Source organism: Delphinapterus leucas, chromosome 13, assembly GCF_059928025.1.
Source record: "Delphinapterus leucas isolate spDelLeu-1000000601 "Yukka" chromosome 13, BTC_Dleu_Yukka2, whole genome shotgun sequence".
In the NCBI taxonomy this organism is placed as follows: Eukaryota; Metazoa; Chordata; class Mammalia; order Artiodactyla; family Monodontidae; genus Delphinapterus; species Delphinapterus leucas.
This window is the reverse complement of record NC_143141.1, coordinates 17,884,456-17,895,888: the sequence shown is the minus strand read 5'-3', so window position 1 is coordinate 17,895,888 and position 11,433 is coordinate 17,884,456. Positions and strand designations below refer to the sequence as shown.

The 11,433-nt window shown below is 35.9% G+C and overlaps 1 non-coding gene across 1 annotated transcript; it reads left to right on the top strand.

The window, feature by feature from the left end:
• The first annotated feature begins 2,826 nt into the window (after positions 1-2,826).
• LOC115804170 (U6 spliceosomal RNA) lies at positions 2,827-2,931 on the top strand. Its single transcript, XR_004025023.1, has one exon. It is a non-coding gene; the product is annotated as a U6 spliceosomal RNA (small nuclear RNA).
• The last annotated feature ends 8,502 nt before the right edge of the window (positions 2,932-11,433 follow it).

Here is an 11,433-nt window from a genome sequence, read left to right as displayed (position 1 = left end):
TTTTTAAGTAATAAAAAAACATATTGGACAGACAGAACCCTAGGACAAATGGTAAAAACAAAGCTATACAGACAAAATCACACAAAGGAGCATACACATACACACTCACAAAAAGACAAAAAGGAGACAAAAATATATACCATTGCTCCCAAAGTCCACCTCCTCAATTTTGGATGATTTGTTGTCTATTCAGGTATTCCTCAGATGCAGGGTACATCAGGTTGATTTTGGAGATCAGGTTGATTGTGGAGATTGTGTAGCTCCTGAGGCTGCTGGGCATAATTTCCCTTTCTCTTTGTTTGCACAGCTCCCAGGGTTCAGCTTTGGATTTGGACCCGCTTCTGCCTGTAGGTCGCCTGAGGGCCTCTGTTCCCCACCCAGACAGGATGGGGTTAAAGAGGCAGCTGCTTTGGGGATTCTGGCTTACTCAGGCCAGGGGGTCGGAGGGGTAGAGATGCAGGGCGAGCCTGCAGGGATAGAGGCAGGTGTGACGTTGCACCAGCCTGAGGTGCGCCATTCGTTCTCCCTGGGAAGTTGTCCCTGGATCCTGGGATCCTGGCAGTGGTGGGCTGCACAGGCTTCCGGGAGGGGAGATGGGGATAGTGACTTGTGCTTGCACACAGGCTTCTTGGTGGTGGCGGCAGCAGCCTTAGTGTCTCAGGCCCCTTTCCAGGGTCCGTCCTGATAGCCGCAGCTCTTGCCCGTCTCTGGAGCTCCTTTATGTGACGCTCTTAATCTCCTCTCCTTGCGCACCAGGAAACAAAGAGGCAAGAACAAGTCTCTTGCCTCTTCGGCAGCTCCAGACATTTTCCTGGACTCCCTCCCGGCTAGCTGTGATGCACTAGCTCCCTGCAGGCTGTGATCACGCAGCCAACCCCAGTCCTCTCCCTGGGAATAGACCGAAGCCCAAGCCTCAACGCCCAGCCCCCACCCGTCCCGGCGGGTGGGCAGAGAAGCCTCTCGGGCTGGTGAGTGCTGTTGGGCACCAATTATCTGTGCAGGAATCTCTGCTTTGCCCTCCACACCCCTGTTGCTGTGCTCTCCTCCACAGCGCCGAAACTCCCCCCCACCACCACCACTCTCGGTCTCTGCCTGTGAAGGGACTTCTAGTGTGTGGAAACCCTTCCTCTTTCACAGCTCCCTCCCACTGGTGCAGGTCCTGTCCCTATTCTTTGTCTCTGTTTTTTCTTTTTTCTTTTACCCTACCCAGGTACGTGGGGAGTTTCTTGCCTTTTGGGAGGTCTGAGGTCTTCTGCCAGCGTTCAGTAGGTGTTCTGTAGGAGTTATTCCACGTGTAGATGTATTTTTGATGTAGTTTTGGGGAGGAAGGTGATCTCCGTGTCTTACTCTTCTGCTATCTTGAAGCTCCTCTACTTGTGTTTTAAAAAAGACTGTAAAATGTTCCTGAAATGTAAGAGTATTTAGTGAGTGGAGATCATGCCATGATTGCTTCTTCTTTCAGGGAAAACTGAATATTGGCCTGAAGTCAGTTCTTTCCCCAGTAGTTTAACATGATGTTCAAGTACAAATGTTTCTCCAGCCATTTTAGCTGAAGACTCCAAGGGAAAAAAAACACATTTATTCTTCAGCTTTATTGAGACATAATTGATATATAACCTTGTGTAAGTTTAAGGTGTACAACATGATGATTTGACACCAAAATGTTTACCACAATAAGGTTAGTTAACACATCCTTCAACTCACACTAATTCCATTTTATTGTTGTTATGGTGGGAATGGGAAAGCTCTACTCTCATAGCCACTTTCAAGAGTACAATATGTTACTGTTAATTATAGTCACCATGCTGTACCTTACATCCCAGAATTTATGAATCTTATACTTGCAAGCCTGTACTATTTCACCAGCTTCTCCTCATTTCCTTCACCCCTCACTCCCTGGCAACCACCATTCTACTGTTTCTGTAAGTTTGATGTTTTCAGATTCCACCTATAAGTGAGATCATACATTATTCTTCTTTCTCTGACTGACTTGATTCACTTAGCATATTGCCTGAAGACCCATTCATGTTTTTCCAAATGGCAGTTTTCTTCTTTTTATGGCACAATAATATTCCATTATATGTACATATATTTCACATTTTCTTTAATCATTCATACACCAGTGGACACTTATGTTATTTAGATTGTTTCCATATTTTGGTTATTCTGAATAATGCTGCAACAGACATGGGAGTGAAGATATATCTTCAGAATAGTGATTTAATTTCTAATGAAATTGCTAGATCATATGGTATTTCTGTTTTAATATTTTGACCACAACCCATATTGTTTTTCATATTGAATACACCAATTTTCATTTCCACAAACACTGTATCAGGGTTCCTGTTTCTCCACATTATTGCCAACATTTGCTATCTCTTGTCTTTTTGATAATAACCACCCTAACAGATGTGAGCTTTTGATTTACATTTCCCTGATATTAGAAATGTTCATACCATTTCATGTAGATGGCTATTTGTATGTCTTCTTTGAACAATGTCTATTCAAGTACTCTGACCATTTTAAAATCAAGTTGATTTTGTTGTTGTTGTTGTTATTGAGTTGTATAACTTTGTTGCATATTTTGGATATTAACTTCTTATCATATATATAGTTTGCAAATGTTTCTCTCACTCCATATATTCTTCTTTTATATACAACTCAGTTATTATAGAATCTAATCAAGAGAAATCTGACCAAGAGTGTATAATTATTGTCTCCTCAAGACACTAAATTTTGAAGCGACTTTTTAAGCAGCAATAGATAAACTCACACTCTTTTGTGTCTTACTTTGCTCACTCAAAATTAACTCAAGAAACCTCTTCAGTGTTAGATTCTACAGCACATTTAGTAAATTGGTATCGTACAAAGAAGATAAATATGGCCTCTGTGCAGTATGACATGCAAATTTGGGAATCATTCCATATTTTTTATATATGGACCTCATGATAATCAGAAACTAAAAATCTATAACAGGTACATACACAAAAAAGAAAAGGGAATCCAAACATAGCAGTAAAGCTAGTCATAAAATCACAAGGAAGGAGAGCAAAAAAAGAAGGAACAAAAATAAACTACAAAACAACCAGAAAACAAGAAACAAAATGGCAATAAGTACATACCTATTAATAATTACTTTAAATGTAACTAAATAAATGCTTCAATCAGAGACATAGAGTGACTGAATGGATTAAAACAAACAAAAAACTTAACTATTCTCAATTTTTAAAAATCATTTTTTTAATTTTTGCTATTTTTTTCTTTTAGTGTTTTTTTTTAACATCTTTGTTGGAGTATAATTGCTTTACAATTGTGTTAGTTTCTGCTGTACAACAAAGTGAATCAGCTATATGTATACATATATCCCCATATCTCCTCCCTCTTGCCTCTCCCTCCCACTTTCCCTATCCCACTCCTCTAGCTGGTCACAAAGCACCGAGCTGATCTCCCCGTGCAAGGCAGCTGCTTCCCAATAGCTATCTATTTTACATTTGGTAGTGTATATATATCGACACTACTCTCTGGGTGATTTAAAGTACTATGTTTTCCAGGTTGTTTACACATTATTCTGCATTGTCTAATTTGCTGTTGGTTTCCTCTAGTGTAGTTTTCATTTCAGTTAATGGGTTCTGCACCTCTGATTGGTTCTTTGTTGAAATTCTCAGTATGTTTCTCCATTCTTCTCCTGAGTTTCATGAACATTTTTATGACTGGTGCTTTGAACTCTTTATCAGGTCAATTACTTTTTTCTGTTTCATCAGTTAGTTTTTGTTTGTTTTTTGCTTATTTTACCGTTTTATTTTATTCTTTTGTTTGGAACAAATCCCTATGTCTTCTAATTGTGTTTGACTTTCTGTGTTTCTTTCTATGAATTAGGGAAAAGATTTTCCTCTCCCAGTCTTGAAGGTGTGTCCTTGTGTAGGAATGTCCCTATACAGACTGTGTATACATAGTGGCTTTAGCAGGAGGCTGGAGCTGATTCAGGTATGGGCTGGGGCTTTTCTCAGGGTGTGCTGGGGGCCACTGCTTTGGTGGATGGGGGGATGGATGGAGGTGGAGCCTGGCACAAGCCAGTGCCCACTGAGAGTTGCCACCTTGGTTTGGGGTGGCTGGAGTGGGTGCCTGGTATGGGCTACATGGTATGCGGGGGCAGTCTTGGTAGACCTGCTAGAGCACGTGCACTTTTCAATCTGCAGTCTCTGTGTTCAGATGTGTAGCAAGTGAGATTGTATGAAAACCCCTTAAGAGTGGAGCCTTGGTTTCCTACAGCTCTTTGGATCTCCTGGATGTAAGCCTTGCTGGTTGTAAAACCAGGGAGGTCGTCTTCCCAGTGCTGATCCCCAGGGCTTGGGTGTCCAAGGTGGGGCTCAAACCATTTGCTCCTTAGGAAAGACCTCTGTGTTTGTGATATTACCTTTCACTTGTTGGTCACCCACCAGAGTGTGGGTCTTGACTAGATTATATCTTTACCCCTCGTACCTGTCTGGATGTTTTTTGTTTGTTTGTTTTTGTGTCCTTAATTGTAGAAAAACTGTTATGCTATTTTTATGTGTTCTCAGACAGTGTTGCTCTTTATGTTGTAATTTTGGTGTGTCTGTGGGAGGAGGTGAGCTCAGGACCCACCCACTGTGCTGTCTTGGTCCCACCTTCTCTATTATTATTTTGAATATGCAGTTCTATCTTCTGCTTTTTCGTTACCTATTTATCACTGGTCAGAAACCTGGATTTATATTTTGTTCATTGTTCATTATATCATTGTTCATTCACTCATTGTTCATCTTTTAGACCTATGTGTGCCATGCCTTATGCAGCATACTTTTTAAAAATATGTGTTAATCATAAGTGAAAATACAGAATATATTCCAAAATTATTTATTATCAGATCAAAAGGTATAGATAGAATTAATAGCAACTTCTATATCATAAATTTATTCTTTAAAATAAGAACAAATGAAATTCCCATGAAAAAATGAACACAATTATTAAGAGTTAAATGAATAATAGGATTTGGAAATATAGAGATGGGAATCTGTAAATAATTATGTTTGCAGAAGAACTAGAAGAAAACATTGTGAGACCTATGGAGAGGGTAGTTAACAGTTCATTTAAAAGAGTAAAGATGAAGAATTGGAAATAACATTGGAAGAACTTTTAAATGCTTCACTAAGACAGTTTCTCAGGTCAATAACCCCTATTGTTTATTAGCATTTGGAGATATATTCCTTATATTTAAAGCAGACTTAAAAATCATGTCTGAGCATCTGAAACAATCCAGGAGTTCTGACATGATCAAGGCTGCAGTGGAACCCAAGTAGTTAATTATTTTTTAAAACCTCCTTACTTAATAAACAGATAGTGTTAAACAATGATTGAAATATTCATGTGCTTTGTATTATTGGCTAATTAATTTTTCGTTAACCAGTCAAATACATAGATGAGTCTAAGAAGAGGGGAGACAGGTTTTATTTTTTATCTCTCTCTTTCAAAAATAATAATATCATCCTTTGGAAAAGGGAAGGGAAAATTGTAATGGGAAGTAGTTAAAGGGAAAGAAATTATCTTGTGTAATATTTGGAAGTCATCTAGCAGCTTCTAAGAATGTTAAGTAATTCCTTAGTTGTTAAATTATTAACAATTTTGAAGACAGTCTCATTTGGAAAAAATAACTCTATAAATATCATTTACATGTGACCATATCACTACCTAATAATTCTACATGACACATAAAAATGGCATTTGCACATAACAGCCATGTAGATGTCTCACGACAGACAGCAACTTTCTGGATTTATTCATAATGGCTTACTATGGAGGGGAAAGACACTTCATATAAAATTCATGAAAAACACTGTGGAGAAAAATGTAAAATAAAATAAAAAGAAAAGATAGGTCTAGCAAATAAACAACTGCTAGGTTAAGGAAACTGGCAGACCAGTTACAATGAAAAATTTAAAGTCCACTGTCAACAGAAAGGAAAATCATACTCAGATGTACTTTCCAGTTGTAGTCTTTTATTAAGAATTGCCAAGAATATTTCTGAGTAAAGTCTTTTCTGAAATTGTTATATAATATCAATTGGCTTATAAAAATTGATTCATGTCCTTTCCATTTTAAAGAACTTATATCACTTACTTTTTGTAAGATATCAAAAATATTGGGAAAAGGAAAGGAACTTATTTCTTGTGGCTTCACATTTCCACGTGATAAGATGCATTACAGTCACAGGGAAGACTTTTCCTTATTCTTCTCCCCCTGGAGAAAGAAATGACTCTTTACTTTTGTGAGTTGAGGAGAGAAGCTAAGCTTTATGGCTCAGCATATTTCTTTACCCATCTTTTGGAATCCCACTGCACATGAGAAGCAAGCTCACCTGCTCTCAGCCCAGCATTAAAGTTCCTGGGGCATCCCCTGACTTAGTTTGGGGAGATAAGCTCAACTGTTAACAAGCCCTTTAATGAGATTTGAGTCATGCCCTCCAGTATAGCCTCAACAATGCCGCACGTAAACTAGTGATCTCCAATTGCTTGTTTCCTGCCTCTTGAATTTCTCTCACTCATGTCTGAACATGGGCAAAGTAGAAAGGGAGTTACATATTGATCCCTTAATTTCCACGAGAATACACTGAAGCAATGCTGGTTACCCTTAGGATTTGTGCATTTGGACTTCTACATAAGGGAGAAAACAAAAAGGAATGATGAAATCCCCTTGGTACACTGAAAATTAAAATTCTGGTGAGGCACCATTTTATAAATTCTAATTTATAGTAAATCATGTGTAAATGAAGTTTTATTCACTAATTTACCCAGTCATTCATTTCTTGACAAATATCTGTCATGATAAAAGGAAAGGTAATAGAGTAAATTCTATGCAAAGTAAAAGATGCTTCATCCAAAACAGTTAACAGGATAGAAAGGATGATTTTACTTGAGTATAGAAACATATCCATAAAAAACATTATTTGAAGTTAAACAGATAGTGTAATAACTTTAAATATATAATTGAGTGTATTTATTACATATTGATAATAAGATATAATAATAAAAATAAGACTGTATATAGTCTATGTTTTTATATGAAATAAAAATGTTTTGCATTTGGTAAATACATATATAACAATATAAGTATGGATTCTTACATAGGACTTATTTAAATTTCATTAAAAACTGATGAAATCAGTGTTTTTGTTTAATCTGTTTTACGAATGAACAAACTATATCACAAAGAAACTAAGCAATGTAATTGAGGCCTCACATCTACATTAAAATTTCAAAATTCTAAGCTAACTCTGTAATCACTTTTGTATTTATATTTTTATGTATGGTGATCATGAAAATTAATTTTATAAGACAACTTTACTGGGTTCAGGGATGCTCAGATAGTTGGTAAAACATTATTTCTGGGTGTGTCTCTGAGGTGGTTTCTAGAAGAAACTACCATTTGAATCTGTTGACAGAGTAAAGAAGATCATTCTCACCAATGAGAGTGGGCATCATTCAAACAGTGAACAAATTTACCCTTCCTTTACCCTTTTGCTCTATTCAGACCCTCAGCAAATTTGTTCACTGCTTGAGTTGGAGCATCCATCTCACCCTGGCCTTGGACCTTGGTGCTCCTGTTTCTTAGGCCTTTGGACTTAGAATGGGACTTTCACCATTGACCCCTTGGTTCTCAGGAATTTGGAATTGGACTGGAACTACATCACTGGCTTTCCTGGACCTCCAGCTTGCAGATGGCAGATCATAGGATTTCCCAATCTCCATAAACGTGTGAGCCAATCCCTCATAACAAATTATCTATCTATCTATCTATCTATCTATCTATCTATCTATCTACTGATCATCTATCTATCATCTTATTGGTTCTTTCTATGTGGAGAACCTTCACTAATACAGTGAATCTTTTTCTCCCCTTCTATTAGGGTAAATCAACCTATTGCAATTTACCAAATAGTCCAAACATATTGGGAAATAAAGGAAATTATTTCTTGTGGCTTTTGTGAGTTATGTAGAACTGCATTCATGTTTCCACTCCACCTCTTAACAAGTGGATTATTTGGATAAATCATATAACTTTGGTTTATTTGATCTTAAAATGCCAATAATGATAATTTCTAAAAGGACCCTAACACACCAAGTTATGCAATAATAGGCACTCACTCCCTATAGACCCTGTATTTCATAGTCACTCAAAGGCATGCTGAGCTAGATATATTAAAAATAAGGTGGAACAGTGTTTTAGGGTAAAAGAAGAACTTTTACCATTTCAAAACAATATGAATTGTTGTATTAAGAGAGCCTTCAAAGCCTTCACTGAAACATGATGTGGATGGTGGTACAGCAGGTATGTTTTATGTAAAATTTTGAAAAGCTATTGTCTCTTTTCAGCATCACTCTTCATGTCCCAGCTCCCACTTCTTTGCTAACTCCCAGAATTCCAAAGAACTTAGATTGTCTCAGTGAAGTCTGTCTGAAGTCAGTCAGTTCCCAGTTAATGACTTTGATCCCTAAGCTTTTCTAAGATAGAACAATTCATTTTCATCCTTCACTACCTTCTACCTCAAAGGAAACATACCTGTCTTTTGTGCTTTCCCCCCAGGAATGGAACATTTAATGGGCTAATTTAAAGAAAATAAAATGTACTGGAGATGATGTTTGTGAATAGATTAATGTGTTATGAATCCCAGATAAATTATTAGCTGCTGTCTTTATATTCTCTGTAGCCCAAATATTAGTTTCCTTCACATTTCAACTTAAGCATGAAGTCCTTGGGGAAATCTTTCCCTGGACCTCAGTCAAGTTTTGCTTTCATGATTATACTCTTTCTCAGATCCTCTACAACTCTCACAGAATGTTTTTCACCATCCTGTATATAATTACTGCCTTATGTCTATAGCTGCTGCAAAATTGTAAACTTCATAAATGCCAGAAATGAGTATTTCTTATTAATTGCTCTAATCCAAGTGCTGGCACTTGTCAGACTTTCAATTACATAAGATAAAATAATAAATTTTTGAATGATCATTTGTGTTATTCCAGGAAATAACATTGCAATCTATTTCGGATCATATTCTATGAAGAGAAATTCTAATTCATATTACTGAAGATTTCAGTTTACTCTAAAGTACTTCCTTACTGAGGAAACATCAGCATTTCTTTAGCTTCCTTTTGTTCGTTTTAAACTCATTGGGTTGCATGCACTAAGATAGTTATACTGTGCTGCTAAGGGTAAATAGGTCTGAGTGCTGAAAACATTTTAAAAATAAGTTATTGATACTATTTAGCTTAAATAATACAACATGCTTATATATGGCTTTTGTATTTCATAGTATTATTGAATTAATCCTATTTTTGCCAGTCTTTCTATTAAAGTCATTGAATATTTCCATCATATTTTTCCTTCTGATTTATCTTGGTTCCCATGCAAGGGCAACACTTTTCACAGTAAACAAATTAGGGGGAAAAGGAAGATGAGATAGCATAAACAGATTTCCTATTTATTAGTTTATGATGTTGCCTGGATGAATTGCAGTTTTACTATGTTGCCACCCCAATATACTTCATTGCCAATCCCAGTGTAGTTTGAGACTGAAGGATACTTAGAAGAAAGGAAGATGAATGGAGTCAGATATGGTAGGTTTGGGGGCCCATAAGGATTCTAATTCCATTGACTCATTTTATTCATACATATGACCACATTAAAGTTCTTTTAATTTTTTTTTAAATAAAGTTCTAAGTGGCTGTATTATTATAAAATTGTACTTAAATGAGTATATTCCTCTAGGGAGAATAAAACAGGAAAATAGTTGATGGAATTTATCCTTTATATTTCCTTTTTTGTCTGCTTCATTTTACAAAAACATATCTCAATATAAATATATAATCTAAGTATAGTACTCGTCTTTTGTTATATGTCTCAGTTTATTTAGTTTACATTTTTAGAAATATGGTAACCAGACATTTGTATCTGGCACTAGGCCTAGAAAACAATGTTACATACCACCCTTTTTCCTGTATGTTTTATCTATTAAAAATAAAGCCTATGATCTTAAATTCTAATATTTTACCTCACAGATGATTCAAAGAAAGCTTTTTATCAAATGAAACTTCTATTTTCTTTGTAGTTGTATCTTCTGTCACATAAGAAATTTTTCTGTATTGGAAACAAAGAAGTAAAATTATTTCTACTGGTTTTATACATAGAACACCCTAAAGAATCAATTAAAAAAAGAGCACTATTAGAGCTAATAAACAAATTCATCAAAGTTGACTGTTACAAGATGAATATCACTCCAAAGCTACTAGGAGAGCTATACTAATAATTTTTAAAAAGGGAAAATAACAAGTGTTAGCATAGGTGTATGTATGGAACAATGCAGCTTCTGTGGAAAATTGTCAGTTCCTCAAAAAATTAAATACAGAGTTACCATATGACCCAAAAATTCCACTCCTAGGTATACACTTCAAAAATAAAAAACAGGTATTGAAACAAAAACTCTTACATTAATGTTTATAGCAGCATTAATCATAAAAGTCAAAGAGTGGAAGCACAAATTTCAATCAACAGATGAATGGACAAACAAAATTGGTATATACATACCATGGAATATTATTAAGCTCTAAAAAGCAATGAAGTACTGATACATGCTACAACATGTCTAAGACTGAAACTATTATGCTAAATGAAAGAATATGAAAAATAAAAGGCAGTATATTATTTTTTTTAATATAAGATGTTCTGATTAGGCAAATTCAAATAGATAGAAAGTAAATCAGTGGTTGCCTGAGGCTGGAGGAAGGGTGAAATAGAGAGTAAGTGCTAATGGATATCAGGTTTCTTTTTGATATAATAAAACTTCTGGAATAATGTAATGAAAATGATTTTACAACCTTGTGAGTATACTAAAACTCACTTAATTGTACACTTTAGTATGGTTAATTGTATCATATGTGTCTTATATCTTCTTTAAAAAGTAAATGCAGGAATTGCCATTCAATCATACGAAATAGCATGTCTTTTAAATTTCACTCTATGTCTAGAAGCCACATGGTGCTGAAGAAAGGCTGTATGCTTAAGCAGCTGGCCCAAATGGTTTCAAATAAGAGCTAGAGGATTTGGGAGTGCTGTGCTTAGGACAAATTGCCTAATCCTTTTGATATTGGGTTTTCTCATCTTTAAAATGGTGATAGTTATGTTTACCTTCCAGGTTTTGATGAGGATTAAATGAGATATTACACGCAAAGGGCCAAGACACATTTAGATGTTCAATCAACAAAACTCCATTTGTTATTTTCATATATCTGCTCCCTTCTCTCCTCTTTATGTTTTATGCCCTTAGATTATATCCTGCTCCTCAGATATGTTATTCAGAATGGGAATATTTTAATTAATTCATCTTTCTTTTCCATATTACCTACAATTACATTTCCTGTCCTT